Raw genomic sequence first — 15,634 nt, 5'->3', positions numbered from 1 at the left:
TCCACGCTCAGAACAGTGTCCCGAACATGGTAGGAACTTCAATGATTATTTAATGAAGGAAGGAAGAAAAAAAATTTTTTTAAACTATACAAACACAGGGTCACAGGGAGGGCGAGGGTCTGGTGGGCTGTGAGCAGAAGCCATGGGCCTCTGTCTCCTCTGAGTGGAGGTGGGGGAGCTACCGGCAGCCCGGGGGCCACGCCTGGTCACCCTGAGTGAAACAAAGCAGCCAGCACAAATTCACGGTGCAACACTGTACCATCCCACCCTCAAAAAAAAAAAAAAAAAAAAAGGCTGCTAATGAGGTAAACACGATCATAACCAGGAAAATCTTGGCCATGCTTCTTTGCGTCCACCCAAAGCCATTATCTCTAATTGATCTCCAGACATCAGCTGCGAAGCGTCTGCGGCCCTCCTGTATCCCCCAGGTCTGGCTACGGAGGCCTGGCCCCCCGAGTGGGCTCAGATCTCCTCCAGCAGCTCTTTGCCGGGGTGCCGGGACCCAGCTACACCCCACGTGAGAAGGAGCCATAAGGGTGGCAAGAGTCGGGGTGGGTCAAGAACCTATGGGAAAGCCACGGCCCACCAAGGCTCGGCCTCACAGGGCCCAGAGACCTGTATTTCAGGGACTTTGGCGGAAGGCTAGACAAAGCCACTAAGGGTCTTGCCCTCACAAAAATGTGGCAAAAAACAGGGAGGGCTGGAGAAAGCACTCTGCCCCATATACTCCACTTGATCTAGATGAAGAGGTACTCTGAGAACTGGAGTTAGGAGTGTAGTCGTTAAAAACAGCAGCAACAACAATAACCCAACAGGACTTAGTCACAAGACAGGGCCCCTCTGGGACTCGGTCAGGCTGGGCCCAGGGTAGGGGGGGTGGCAAGGTCAGCTGCCGGTTCAGTGACCATCTGGATGTTCTGAGTTGCTCCTTCCTGGCCCAGCCCAGGAGAGACACCTCCTTTCCTGAGGGATCTCTCTTGTCCTTAAAGACAGAGCAGGAGTCAGCGACCCGGGGTGCCTCCCCGGGGAGGTTTACAGCTGGAGCCCGGAGAAGACAGAGCTGCCGCCTCCCGTTTATGGAAGCCCAGGTAAGCAGCTCCTGACCTTGCCCCTGGCTTTTCCCTTGACCCAGATAAAGCATCCCCAGGCCTAGCCCTGCACGCAGGAGTCTGCTCGTGGAACCAGCAGCTCTTCTGCCTGCACTAGTAAATTACGGGCACTGTGTGCATTGTTTTTCCTGGATAATGAGGTTGAAAGGCCAGGTCGGCATCCTCACATGTACGGGGGGAGACGTCAGCAGCCTGGAAGGGGACGGAACCTCTCAGAACTGATGGGGACAATGAGCTGTATAGGTTCGGGGTATCTCCTGGTTTCATCAGACAACCGGCTTTTGAGACAGGATGCTGGTTGTTTTCTGCTTTTTTCCCCCACACAGCTTCAGGGAAGCAGGAAGAAAGAAGAGACGCAGATCTTTCTCAACCCAGGCTGTCCTAGCAAAATAGCCATTATGCTCATTTCTGGAAACTGCAGCAAGTTTCCAGAAAGTACCTGGGCATTCTCAATAAGGTGTATTGGTCCCTAAAATAATGCCCTATAACAACAATGTTTAGGGGTGCCTGGCTGGCTCAGTCAGTAGAGCATGCAACTCGTAATCTTGGGGCCGTGAGTTCAAGTTCCACATTGGGCGTAGAGCTTACTTAAAACAAAACAGAACAAAATTAAATTTAATTTAATTTAAAAAGACGTTTGACAGTGGGTTTTCACTCCCTACTTTGTCCTCTCAAAGAGAGATTTCCAAGAAAACTGTCCCTCTAACATGTAGAAATGCCGTATTTTGCTCAACACCATCTCCAGGAGGACGGGAATGCTGGGCTGTCATTGTACCCCCAGGTTCTAACCCTGGGATCGTGATGCTCCCGGTTCACAGTCTACCCTTGTGTCTTTTGGTGAACAGGAAGGCCTGCAGTAAAAGTGTGTTGACTTATATTTGCATGGTCAGATCAACAGTGCCTCTATGATGGGGCGCCTGGGTGGCTCAGTCATTGGGCGTCTGCCTTCGGCTCAGGGCGTGATCCCATCGTTCTGGGATCGAGCCCCACATCAGGCTCCTCTGATGGGAGCCTGCTTCCTCTCCCACTCCCCCTGCTTGTGTTCCCTCTCTCGCTGTCTCTCTCTCTGTCAAATAAATAAATATTAAAAAAAAAAATCAGTGCCTCTATGTTATCTTTACCCCACCAGAAGGAGATGCAAAAATTTTGAAAATTCAACAATTTTCTTTCAAACAACTTTCTTTTCAAGCCACGATAACTTTGAAAAGGACAACAAGGAAGAGAACCATTCCTACTAGATATTAAGACATATTAGTCTTACCACTTAAAACAGTTTGGGGCTGGTATATGACTAGACAAAGAGGCCAAAGAACTGGAGAGAAGTAGATTCTGTTCCAGATGGAAATTTAGTAAATTATAAAGGTGGCATTGCAAATCAATGGGGGAGAAAATAGATTCTTTAGTAAACGATGCTGACACAGAGGGTAAAGCAGGATCCACACCTCAGAGTGCACCAGGATAAGCTCCAAACAGATCAGAGATTAATTGAAAAATAAAAACGTGCTTATTTTTGGCTTTTTCAGCTTAAAGGGTCTAAAAGGAAGGACACCCCAGTCGCAATAAGCACACCTACCACCCAGATCGTGGTTTTTAACGTGATTCTTCAATAAAAGGCGTCAGAGCTCCTTTGAGATGTGGCTGATTCTAGCATTAGGGCAGGAAATATACAAGATGAGCCTGGAGCATCTTATAGTGGCAGAAAGTAAAGAAACACTAAAACCAAACAACACAAAATGAAATCCTAGAAAAAACAAACCCCAAAACCCCTCAATCGGGGTATGTCAAAAGACCACAGGAACCAACTGAAAGAGCTCCCTGTGGCCAAAGCTGGAACAGTCTCAGCATCAAAAGAAATAAAGTAGTATTGTATTATAACCCAAAGTGTAAAATAAATAGCCATATAAATAAATTATAGAATGATTAAATAAATTTATAAATGAGGGAAGAGAGGCAAATCTCCCATGCAAAAGAATTCCAAATAATATACGTAGAAACCTTGTCCTCAAGTAGGGAAATTATAACCCCCACTCCTTAGGTGTGGGCTGCACAGAGCAACTTCCTGCCAGAGTGTACGCTATGGGGGGCGGGCAGCTTTACAGGTCTGAAACCTGACAATCATCTCAGCCAGGTGTGACCAAGGCCAATGCCAACAGTCATGAATCATATCGACATGACGTGGCAAGGATGGCACTCTATGTCTGGGGGCTTCTTAAAAACCCATAACTCCAGTCTTATATTGAGAAAAATATCAGACAAGGGGCACCTGGGTGGTGCAATGGGGTAAACGCCGATTCTTGCTTTGGGCTCAGGTTGTGAGATGGAGCCTGTATCGGGCTCTGCGCTCAGTGCAGAGTCTGCTTAGGACTCTTTCTCCCTCTGTCCCTCCCCACCCAGCTCTTTCTCAAATAAATTAAATCTTTTACTTTTTTTAAAGATTTTTTTATTTATTTGAGAGAGAGAGAGAGAGAGAGAGGGGCAGAGGGAGAGGGAGCCGGACTCAGGGTTTGATCCCAGGACACCGAGATCATGACCTGAGCCAAAGGCAGGTGCTCAACCAACCGAGTCACCCAGGTACCCCAAAAATAAATAAATCTTAAGAAGAAAAAGACAAATGAGGGAAATTCAAATCAATCATGAAAGAAAGAAAGAAAGAAAGAAAGAAAGAAAGAAAGAAAGAAAAAAGAAAGAAAGAAAAGGGGTGCCTGCGTGGCTCAGTTGGTTAAGTGTCTGCCTTCGGATCGGGTCATGATCCCAGGGTCCTGGGATTGAGCCCTGCATCGTCAGGCTCCCTGCCCAGTGGGGAGTCTCCTTCTCCCTCTCTCTCTGCCCCTCCCCCTCACTCGTGCGCTCTCTCTCTGTCTCTCAAAATAAATAAATAAAATCGTTAAAAAAATAAAAAGAAAGAAAGAAAAAGAAAAATATCAGACAAACTCCAGAATTCTACAAGATACTTGACCGGTATGTTTCAGAACTGTCAAGGTCATCAAAAACAGGTAAAAGCCAAGGAACTGTCACAGACGAAAGGAGCTTGAGGAGACATGACAGCAAGATGTAATGTGACATCCCCAATAGGATCGTGGAACAGAAAAAAGGAAATTAGGTAAAAACTAAGGAAATCTAAATAAACTACGGACTTCAGTTAACAATAATGTGTCAGTATTCGTTCATTAGTTATAACAAATGTATCACAACTACGTAAGATGTTAATAATATGGGAACCTGTGTGTGGGGGTGGGTGGGTTATGTGGGAATTCTGTACTCTCTTCTCGATTTTTCTGTAAATCTAAAACTTTTCTAAAAAGTAGTCTATTAAAAAAAATGAAAACACTGGGGTGCGTGGGTGGCTCAGTTAGTTAAGCATCCGACTCTTGATTTCGGCTCAGATAATGATCTCAGGGTCATGAGATCGAGCCCTGCATCAGGCTCCATGCTCATTGGGGAGCCTGCTTAAAATTCTCTTTCTCCCTCTCCCTCTGCCCCTTCCCCCCAATTTGCTCTTGCACTCCCTCTCTCAAATAAATACATCTTTTTTAAAAAATGAAAGTACTAAAAGAGAACATGGAGTTAGAGTGGAATCATTCAGCTTTGTAAAGACTCAAACGTAGAAGCCATTAAAGATAAAAAAGATAGGGGCACAGTCGTTAAGCGTCTGCCTTCGGCTCAGGGCGTGATCTTGGCGTTCTGGGATCGAGCCCCACATCAGGCTTCTCTGCTAGGAGCCTGCTTCTTCCTCTCCCACTCCCCCTGCTTGTGTTCCCTCTCTCACTGGCTAGCTATCTCTGTCAAATAAATAAATAAAATCTTTAAAAAAAAAAGATAAAAAAGATAAATTCGAGCACATAAAAATAAAAGTGACAAAACACACATCATATGCAAGATCAAAAGATAAAGGGCTAAGTTTGGGGGGAAAAGAGGCTATGGCTAACTCTGGAGAATCAAAAGAAAGGAAACGCAATCACAGTATGCTAACTGGCTCAGCTATGAATAATATATGCACAGTTGTAATAATACAGATAATGAAGTGATTTATCCAAAGAGAGAGGTATGGATAATATTGAGGGATGGAGGAAGGGGAAATACTACATGTATTTATTCAAGGGTGTATTAGTCTAAATACTTATCTCCTACAGCAAGAAATTAAACAACATCAACCAAAACAGCCCAAATTTCAAAATCAAGAACCAGCAGCATAAGCATATGTTATTTAGAAATAAAAGGTAAAACCAGAAGAGAGAGCTAAAAGATAAAAGGCTGTCTCTGGAAAAAAGAAATTAAAGTGGGGAGGCCAGGGCAGGAGCTGCTGTTTTTCTATATGATTTTTAAAACATGGATTTTATTGATAAAAATAAAAATGAAGACAAATCAACAACAACAACAAAAAGATAAATGGCCACGTGAGATGCTGTTTCTGAGCGTGAATCACCCTGGAGTTATGGGGGAGGGTCTGAGGGGCACAGGGCAGAATCTGAGAGCAACTGGCCCACCTGCACATCATCTCACAGCAGAAATGTTCCAAGGATCATTCTCTGCCTGGAAAAATCCAAACAGAAGCCTTGGTCAAGATCAGTATCTTAGCTGCTTTTTGTTTTTCCCGCTGAAGCACAAACCTTCCCCGGTGCCAGGGATTTACTGAGACAGAAAAAGGTTTGGGCCATAGCTTCTCAGATCTTGAAAATGGAGCCAGAGCCATTTCAGGTCCTTTTCGGGCTCTCGTGGAGGCAAGCTGTGCCCCCTCAGTTCAACTACATAACAAGTAACAGTGGGCTGGTCCTAGAGGCCTGCTGAGGGTGTCTGAGAGGTGGGAGGCAAGAGAGGGAACAAGAGAAGGAAACCAGGAAGGCCAGGAGTTGGGAGAAAAGAAGGAGGCTGGGAACTGAGAAAGTGGTCCCAGCAGGCGTTGATGGATGTACCCAGTGGGGAGAGGAGAAGGACTAAACTCCAGGTAACCAAGGCAGCTGGCCCCCACTCTCACAAGTTCCACAGGGTCCACTCCATATACTACTCCATGCACATTTCCGAGAGCAAAAACAGAGGTGCTCAAAGTCTGAAGATACTGGTCTAGAGAAGTGGCTACAGCAACACAGTAGCACAAATTGCAAAAGGTGAAGAGACTGATGATGGGGCTGTGGAAGAAGGGTGCTTCCTCTCATGGTGAAACCTGAAGGTGCTACTTTTGTTCCACAGCACCAACCACCTCCTCAACCTCCCCCAAGGGCAGACATCCAAGGTCAAGAGGCTCTGAAATCTTACTGGGAAACTGCCTTTGATCAACATAAAATGTCTCACTTTGCCCCATTTAGTGCTTTTTTGCCTTGAACATTTACTTGTTTGATAGTAGCAGCACTGCCTTCTCTTTTTCTTCTTTTTGTCTTTGTTTTTGTGTCATTAAAAAAATGTCTTTTGTAAATACCAAATGGATTTTGCTATTAAAAAAACCCATCGGAGGCTTTTTTATTCTTTGCAGTGGAATTTAACCCATTTACATTTACTGTGATTTACTGGCATTTGGTCTTGTTCCTGTTAGCTTATTTATGTTTTCTATTTATTATATCTCCTTTGGTTGCTTCCTCTTTTATTCCCTCATTTAATTACTCTTGCTGCATTGATCAGGTTTTCTTTCTTTTATTTTTTTCTAGGGGTTTAAAAGTTCTAAAGTCTATTTCTATTCCATGGAGATTACCTGTTTAATTTTAAAGAAATACATCAGAACCTCTGCTTCCTTAATAGACCATCAAAGGTTATGTACACTGAGCCACAACAGGGGACACGGAAACATTTGCTTTCTGCTATTTCTCCTCTGAGCTCACATCTTGCCTGAGCTGCAGTGCAGCCTGAGGAAGGGGAAGGAGGAGACCATTATCGTTTTGTTTTTAAATATTTTATTTTTTTAAGTAATCTCTACAGCCAACATGGGGCTCGAACTCACAACCCCAAAATCAAAAGTCACACGCTACTTGGACGGAGCCAGCCAGGTGCCTGAGATCATTATTGTTATCAAGCTCTTAAATCTGGGTGTCAGAGTCAGTGCTCATGGGTTCTCCACAGGTAAGACACCTGTGAGTCAGGCACTGTTTAGGTTAAGTGACAGGCTCTCACTTCTTCTCTGGGTCTACCCATTTCTTGGGGTCCTTCTGAGGCTGAGAGTGTTCATGAGAAAAGAAAGCCACAAAGAAGGGCAAGGACTTAGAGAGAAAAGGAACAGAGTCCTGCTTTAATTCTTCCCTGTTCTGCAGCCTGGTCCAAAAGATTAAAAAATGAATGCAGTTAGCCAAACAGTGGAAACAACCCGAATGTCCATCGGTGGGTGAAGGGATAAATAAAATGTGGTCTAGCAAGTGATGGCATATTCCTGAGCCATAAAAAGGAATGAAGTTCTGACACCTGCTACGACATGAACAGACCTTGGACACATTATGCTAAGTGAATGAGCCAGACACAGAGGGACAGATATGTGATGCCACTTATAGGGGTACCTAGATAGTCAAGTTTATAGAGACACAAAGTAAAACAGTGGTTACCGGGGGCCGGAGAGGAGAGAATGGGAGTTACTGCTTAAGGGTTGCAGAGTTTCTCTGGGGTGATGAAGAAATTTTGGAGACAGTGGTGATGGCTGCTCAACACTGTGAATGTACTTAATGCACTGAATGGTCTACTTTAAAACGGTTAAAATGGGGGCGCCTGGGTGGCTCAGTTGGTTAAGCATCTGCCTTCAGCTCAGGTCCTGGGATCGACCCCCATGTGGGCTGCCCTGCTCAGCTGGAAGCCTGCTTATCCCTTTCCCTCTGCCCCTCCCTCTGCTCATGTGCATGCTTGCTCTCTCTTTCTCTCTCTCTCAAACAAATAAATAAGATCTTTTTAAAAAGATGATTAAAACGGCAGGGCACCTGGCTGGCTCAGTCTGATAAACACACGACTCTTGATCTCAGGGTTGTGAGTTTGAGCCCCATGTTGAGTATAGAGATTACTAAAAAATATAAATAAACTTAAAAAAATGGTTAAAATGGCAAATTTTAAGTTACAAATGTTTTATCACAATTTTTTAAAAAAGCGAATGTGGAGAGCTTTTTGGAATGGGCTTATTTCCTCCTACACTTACAGAGATTGGAACCTGAGAAAGTTCTACACTTGGATTGTGTTCATTTCCTGCCCAAATCCTTGCCCAGCTCCCCAGTGCTGGCTGAGGAAGGGGCTCTCATGCAGCCTCACTGCAAGTAGGCCCATGCTCTGCGCCTCCTCCTCTCCGTCTTTCTTCTTCTTCCTCCTTTCCCCGAAACTGGCTCCAGCCTTCACCAGCTCAGGTCTCCTAGAGCCGTCACCTCTCAACTTCCCTCACCTGGGCCCTCTTTGCCCAGGGGGGTTACAATGAGAGCCCAAATCTCATTTTCTTTAACGATTTTATTTGTTTATTTGACAGAGAGAGAGAGAGAGCACAAACAAGGGGAGCGGCAGGCAGAGGGAGAGGGAGAAGCAGAGTCTCCACCGAGCAAGGAGCCCGATGTGGGGCTGGACCCCAGGACCCTGGGATCATGAACCGAGTCGAAGGCAGATGCCAAACCGACTGAGCCACCCGGGCGCCCCCCAAATCTCATTTAAAATAAGCGAACGTCCCCTGAACCACCCGGCAGGTTCCTGGCCCTTTCTGGCCTCTGTTCTCTGTCTGGGTCACAGTCCGTGGCTGCTGTCCCATCTACTAAGAAAAGCTCCTTGAGAACAGTTATATGCTTATTCATCTGTACGGCCCTGGTCTCTGGTACAAGGTCACTACTACGTCTGCTGGACGCTGACGGCAGTACAGGTCACTGAGACTCCCCGTGCTTCTAACATGCCGGGCACGGTGCTAAGTTCTGAGCCTGTTTTGTATCATTTAACTCTTGGCACAACGCTGTGAGTTCGGAGTATTATTATTACTCCCAAGTAATAAAGCACAGAGGGTGAAGCAATCTGCCCCAAGTCACACAGCTGGTAGGCACTGGAACTGGTACTGGCAGCCCGCCTCTAGGGTCTTTGTGTGGCGGGTGCGCTGGCATCCCGGCTAAGAAAGGGCTGCTCCACACTGGCTGGCTGCGAGGAGCAGGGGGGCCCGAGCTCTGGAGACCCCAGCGGCCCCGGGCAGGGGCTGTGGACCTTGCAGGCCCCACGTGTGTGCTGTGGAGAGGAGAAGGGGAATCCTCCCCCTCCTCTCCTACCCGGTAGGACCCAAGGAAAACTCTGGGCCGGGAGAGAGGCAGTGGAGAGGGAGGCAGAGGTTAATGGAGACAAGTAAAAGCCTCGGTCACTGGGGCTCAAACAATGGAGCGGTACCACTTCACGCGCTGCTGGGAGAACCATTAAAACCATTAGCAGGACATTAGTGCTGCTTCAGGAACTGGAGAAAGGGGAGGCTGAAGAAGGTGCTGACAGCCTTCCCACTCTGGACAGAGCAAAGGAATCGAGGGGGTGTGGGAGCCAAAAAAGAGCTGATCCGGGGGTCTCAGCCTCCATATCTATAAAATGGAAGTATGTGTCAGGGGAAGGAATACAGATAATTTGTCTCTCTCCTTCCGGATCTGGATAGGATTTCTACATTAGGGTCTTGGTTCAAACATGGGGATCTCAGGAAAGATCAGGATAACCTCACCCATAATATGCACATCAAGTTTTATGTGAACCCCGGCAGATCGCTGAGCATTCGCAAGGCAGGGGTGACCTCCCTCCCAGCCCCAGTCCCCTGCCAGATTCCTCTTGCAGTATTTCCTTAAGCTTCGTATATTTAAGGCAGATCCCAGTTCCCAGGCCAAACAAAACCCTTGATGTGCTCTGTCAGCATCTCTGCCAAGGACACCTTCCCTCCACCAACCCCACGGGCGGCACATCTGCGTCAGATTCTCATCAGCACATCCTTGTTCAGTAAGTGTGCAGAGAAGCAGGGCTTGGGGCCTTGGCAGGTGCACAGGTTCGGGGATGGAAGAGATCTGAGTTTCATTCATGTCAGTAGTTGTGTGACCTTGAGCAAGTGCTGAACCTTTCTGAGCCACAGCTATGAGACCTGCAAAATGAGGATAATAATGGGACCCTGCAGAGCTGTGAGGGCAAGGGGTAAAGGGTGTGAAGTGCTCCACACAGAACAGGTGGCTAATTTTTTAAAAATTAATTTATTTCTTTCTCTTTTTCTCTCTCTCCTTCCTCCTTCCTTCCTTCCTTCCTTCCCTCCCTCCCTCCCTCCCTCCCTCCCTCCCTCCCTCCCTCCTTCCTTCCTTCCTTCCTTCCTTCCTTCCTTCCTTCCTTCCTTCCCTTTTCGAGAGGGAAAGGGGGGAGAGGCAGAAGGCAGAGAGAGAATCTTAAGCAGGCTCTACTCCCAGTGCAGAGCCCAACGCAGGGCTCGATCCCACGACCCTGAGATCATGACCTGAGCCAAAACCAAGAGTTTTTGGACACTTAACCAACTGAGGCACCCAGGTGTCCCAGAACAGTTGCCTAATTAATAATAACCCAATGCCTGCAACAGCACCCACCCAGCTCACTCCCTTGTCCTTCCTCTGTACCTCCTCTAAGACCCCAGAGTGTCGATTTTGGTTTTCCTTGTCTCTCTTACTGAACTGTGAGAGCCTGCAGGGCATAGACTCGCTTCTGTTCACCACTATATCCTTAGCACCTGCAACCATGCCTGGCTACAGTGAGCAATGGATAGAAGGATGGATGGATGGATGGATGGATGGATGGATGGATGGATGGAAGAATGGACAGATGGATGGGTGAATGGGTGTATGGGTGGATGGGTGGGTGGATGGATGGGTGGGTGGGTGGGTGGATGGTTGAGTAGGTGGATGGGTGGGTGGATGGATGGATGGGTGGATGGGTGGGTGCGTGGGTGGATGGATGGATGGGTGGATGGGTGGGTGGGTGGATGGGTGGGTGGATAGATGGATGGGTGAATGGGTGGGTGCGTGGGTGGATGGATGGGTGGATGGGTGGGTGGGTGGATGGATGGATGGGTGAATGGGTGGGTGCGTGGGTGGATGGATGGATGGGTGGATGGGTGGGTGCATGGGTGGATGGGTGAATGGGTGGATGGGTAGGTAGGTGGATGGGTGGGTAGGTGGATGGGTGGGTGGATGGATGGATGGGTGAATGGGTGGGTGCGTGGGTGGATGGATGGATGGATGGATGGGTGGATGGGTGGGTGTGTGGGTGGATGGGTGAATGGGTGGATGGGTGGGTAGGTGGATGGGTGGGTGGATGGATGGATGGGTGAATGGGTGGATGGGTGGGTGGATGGATGGGTGAGTGGGTGGGTGTATGGGTGGATGGATGGATGGGTAGGTGGATGAGTGGGTGGATGGGTGGGTAGCTATGGGGGAAGGAGTGAGTGCATTGACAGGAAAATTATAAAACCAGCTTATTTGGTAGGTAGAAAGATCTAGGCCCAGAGGGTAAAGAGGCTCTGATAATATGGAAAATCAACACTGGAAAAGCAAAGCAGGTTGTTTGTAGAAGATAATCCTCTTTCTATTCAATAGTCTGGGGGCACCTCCTGGGTGGCTCAGCCGTTAGGCATCTGCCTTCGGCTCAGGTCATGATCCCAGGGTCCTGGGATTGAGCCCCGCATTGGGCTCCCTGCTGGGCGGGAAGCCTGCTTCTCCCTCTTCCACTCCCCTTGCTTGTGTTCCCTCTCTCACTGTCTCTGTCAAATAAATAAATAAAATCTTAAAAAAAAATAGTCTGGAAGGCTGGACCCCAAAATATTCACAGTGACCTGAGTGGTGGGATGACGGCAATTTTTATCACCATGCTTTTGCTTTTGGCTACTGTGGCCAGGTGTTACCTGTGTAATTAAAAGAAGAATGAAAGAAAACCAAGTTACGCAGAAAAGAAAACCAGTGCCGTGTGGAGGAGACCTTAGCGCTCCTCTTTGGCGTGTCTTGCACACAGCCCTACAAGGGGATTGGCCAACTCAGCCGCTGTAGGTGACACTGGCGGCTGCCTCTGGCCCTGTAAGCGCGCCCCCCCTCCTCTGTGGCCTCATCAGGGAACACTACAGAGCATTCTCCAAGACAGTCCATGTCTCATGAAGTCTTCCTGCCCCCAAGAAAATGTATTCCTCATACGTTCCTCGGTACAACTAAATGTGATTTCCGTTTTATGTCTTTATAAGAATTTTCCCAAGTAGGGGCACCTGGGTGGCACAGCGGTTAAGCGTCTGCCTTCGGCTCAGGGCGTGATCCTAGCGTTATGGGATCGAGCCCCACATCAGGCTCTTCCGGTATGAGCCTGCTTCTTCCTCTCCCACTCCCCCTGCTTGTGTTCCCTCTCTCGCTGCCTGTCTCTATCTCTGTCGAATGAATAAATAAACAAAATCTTTAAAAAAAAAAAAAAAAAAGAATTTTCCCAAGTAAGGGGGAAAAAAGAGTGTATCAGACTACACTCCCCTACGTTCAGCTCCTTGTGGCCACTGCGATGATAGCTTCTGGGCTCTATGTCTTCGGGCGGAAGCCCTGGGAGGCTGGCGTCTGACACCCCCACCCTCCAGTGTCTTACACATTGAGGACACCATACGTATTTGCTGCATTGAATCAGCCCTCAAGAAGAACCTTTTTTCTTTGTGTGACTATTATTAGATTTTCGTTTTACCTAATAACCTCTGTGGAGAAAGGCCCATTTCCCCACATATTAATTTGACACAACTGGACAACAAGTAACGTGGTTCTGTCAAGTTCACTCGGAAACCCCACCACCTGTTCATTGTCTGCTCCAAGCAAAGCGAGGGGAAATCGTTCTATTTGCCTCACTATTTGTCTCCTGGATATCTCATCCTGGAAAAAGCGAATTATCGGGATTTTTCTCACCCAGAGTTTTTAGATGTCGAGCTTTGTTTGGCATTAATAAAATATCACTTATCCCAGCTCCTGTTCCTTTACAATTGGGTTTCTTTTCCTTACGGCCTGCGTGAGTGACTTGCAAACACGGTAGGTGTCCTCCGTCAGCATTTTGGGGTCAGAGGGATGCTTCAGGGAACGAAGCCACTTTCAGAGCCTTGTCAGCACATGGGATTTGACAGTGGCAGAGCCGGGGCCCCTGGCTGCGTCTGTACAGCAGGCCACTCACTGACCCCAAGGGAAGCCCAGCTCTGGCTTCCCTACAGGAGAGAAGCTACCAATTCAAATATATGTATTTTTCATTCCAACGCAAGCTGAAGAATCAGCGACTTCTGGGTCCTCAGCCCTTCCTTGCTCCTGCAGATAAATAATCTGATGAGCACTGGGATTGCGAGTCTCACCATGTGCCCGGCCATAGAACAGGACTGCCTGAGAGACTCGGGGCTATGTGGCAAGTGCTGGAGTGCAATGTTGTTTCTCCTGCCCGGTGTGTGCAAGGAAGGTCTGCACCTTTGATCTCCTGCAGCACAAGGGAGAACATCGGATACTGTCCAAGGACCCCTACCTGGGAAACTATGAATGAAGGCGAGGAAGACACAGTTGACTCTGAGACACCCGCTCTCAATGTCAGCCCCAGCTGGACTCTCAGAGTGCCTTGGGGAAAAACACCTTCCCACAATCTGCCTTTCCTCTGTGAGTAGCCCAAACCTCACCGGGGTAGTTCATCCATCTTGTTTCATGAACTTGGGTTCATTCACAGATACCCATTGAGTGCTTCTTTGCCCAACACGTGTGTCTTCTCTCCTTTGTCTTCAGCAACAGAACACCTCACAGTCTCTGCACCAGCCATATCAGTCTCTCAGATTCTCATGGGTGCTGTCCTCCCTCAAGCCACAGGGCCTTTGCACAAGCTGTTTCCTTAGCCTGGAGCTCTTCCCTTCAGACCTCCAGTACAGCTCATCCATCCCTTTCTGAGGCAAAGCCCTGCTTTGACTCAACCCTCATGACCATCCAAGAGTACTCACAGCACCACGTGTCCTAACGCATGGCACTCGTCACAGCTGCACTGTGATGACTGACTCATCTTTCCCCCATCTGTTTATTGCTACCTGCTCTGAGCTGGGCATTGGTATGTGATTGTTTTTCATTAGTGTCTGTTTCCCCTAAATCATAAGAAGAACTAGTAACAGTAGTTCCTTAAGACTTGCTCATCCCTAGAGCCTGGCTCATGGAGTAGGGCTCCATAAATATTTGCTGAATGATTGAACCCTTGCCAATATACCTAACTGATAGTTTTAATTCCCCACAGACAGTAAGAGTTTGTATAACAAGAGACAAACTACAACGGGATCCAGTAACGAGGGATCACAACATGGGCGACTCTGACTACTACTGGTTCCCGTGCCGATCTGGATCTGGCACCATTCTGTAGGAAAGAAAGAGCCGTGAGGCTGTACTACCAGCTGTTCGAGTGGCGCTGCACTTCACGGTGACAGATGAGAACGGTGATAAGAAAGTGTGAGAAGCCAGGTGCTCATGACAGTGTGGACAGTTATAGGAAAAGAAGTTACTCTTGAACGGGAGTCATGCTGACCCTGCACAGCGGTGTTTGGATTTTACAACTAGTAACAAAAGCACCACCCTGATTACTGACATTCCTGCGCAGAAACACTTCTGCCGTTGTGAGTTAGAAACCCCTGCACCATTTTCCCCACTGACGTTATTTTTGATCACGCGATGTTTCATAGGGACACAACCATCACAGAACAGACCACCTCAGGTGAGATGTACGAGACGCAGAGACACAAACAACTCTACCACCCAGAACGAAGCTTACTTCCTTCAACCCTTAGGGTCTGGGGCATGGGGATGGGAGGACACGCTATCCCCTCTCCCTTAGGGGAGGGCAGCACGTGGCATGCTCAAGCCAGTCAGCTCAAATCCTCGAACTGGGTGCCACAGCCCCAGATGCTACCTGAACACGTCCTGTTACATCACCTCGGAGCTGGCTGTGGCGCCAGCACCCACTCTGCATACGCATGCTCGGGTTGTCAAGGAGACCAGCAGTATGTGGGACAGCATGCACCCAGGGCTGGAAGTCAGACTTTCAGCTGGGGGAGGGGGAGGAAAGACCCATTCCCCTAGGTAGGCCTCAAAGATATGGTAGGTTCATAGGTCAGAACAGATGAGAAAATTTGGAGCCGGAGGTGAGAAATTAGGACCCTGGTTTTAGGCGGTGGTGGAGGGAGGGGGTGGCATTCACCTAGTCCTTCATCGAAGGACAGTCAGGCTACTTGCTTTGCAAAGGGCTAGAAGGTGGACTGTGTGGGGAGGCAGGCAAGAGTGGTTTTCTTTTCATAGCCTGTTTCCATGGTGCCTGACAGCGTTTGGCAATCTACAGCTGCCGAGTCTTGGACAGCCAGGGGGCCCCAGGGCCTTATCTCACACGGGCCACCCTCCAAGGCCCATCCTTCTGGCCTGTCTGGGCCCCCAGAGTGACAGAGGCCACAGGCAAGCAGCCCGGGCCCCTCTCTCACCTCCCTGGGGAAAGGAGGCGAGCGACATTGCAGACAAAAGGCAGAGCCGAGAGAGAACCACCGAGAGCCAAGGTCATGCACACCCCCTCCGTCACCCATGCCCTTGAGAAAGTTCTGTGGAGCATGAGGTTCCTGG

The 15,634-nt window shown here is 48.3% G+C and overlaps 1 protein-coding gene across 2 annotated transcripts in view; it reads right to left on the bottom strand.

Moving 5' to 3' along the window:
* Positions 1–15,634, bottom strand: part of NOL4L (nucleolar protein 4 like) — a 128,340-nt gene that overhangs the window by 48,461 nt on the left and 64,245 nt on the right. The gene's annotated exons all lie outside the window — the stretch shown is intronic.

The sequence above is a fragment of the Ursus americanus genome, chromosome 22 (genome assembly GCF_024610735.1).
Source record: "Ursus americanus isolate L20-20 chromosome 22, mUrsAme1.1.p, whole genome shotgun sequence".
Classification (NCBI taxonomy): Eukaryota; Metazoa; Chordata; class Mammalia; order Carnivora; family Ursidae; genus Ursus; species Ursus americanus.
Note: the sequence above shows the minus strand (reverse complement) of the source record. Positions and strands in the feature narration are given on the sequence as shown.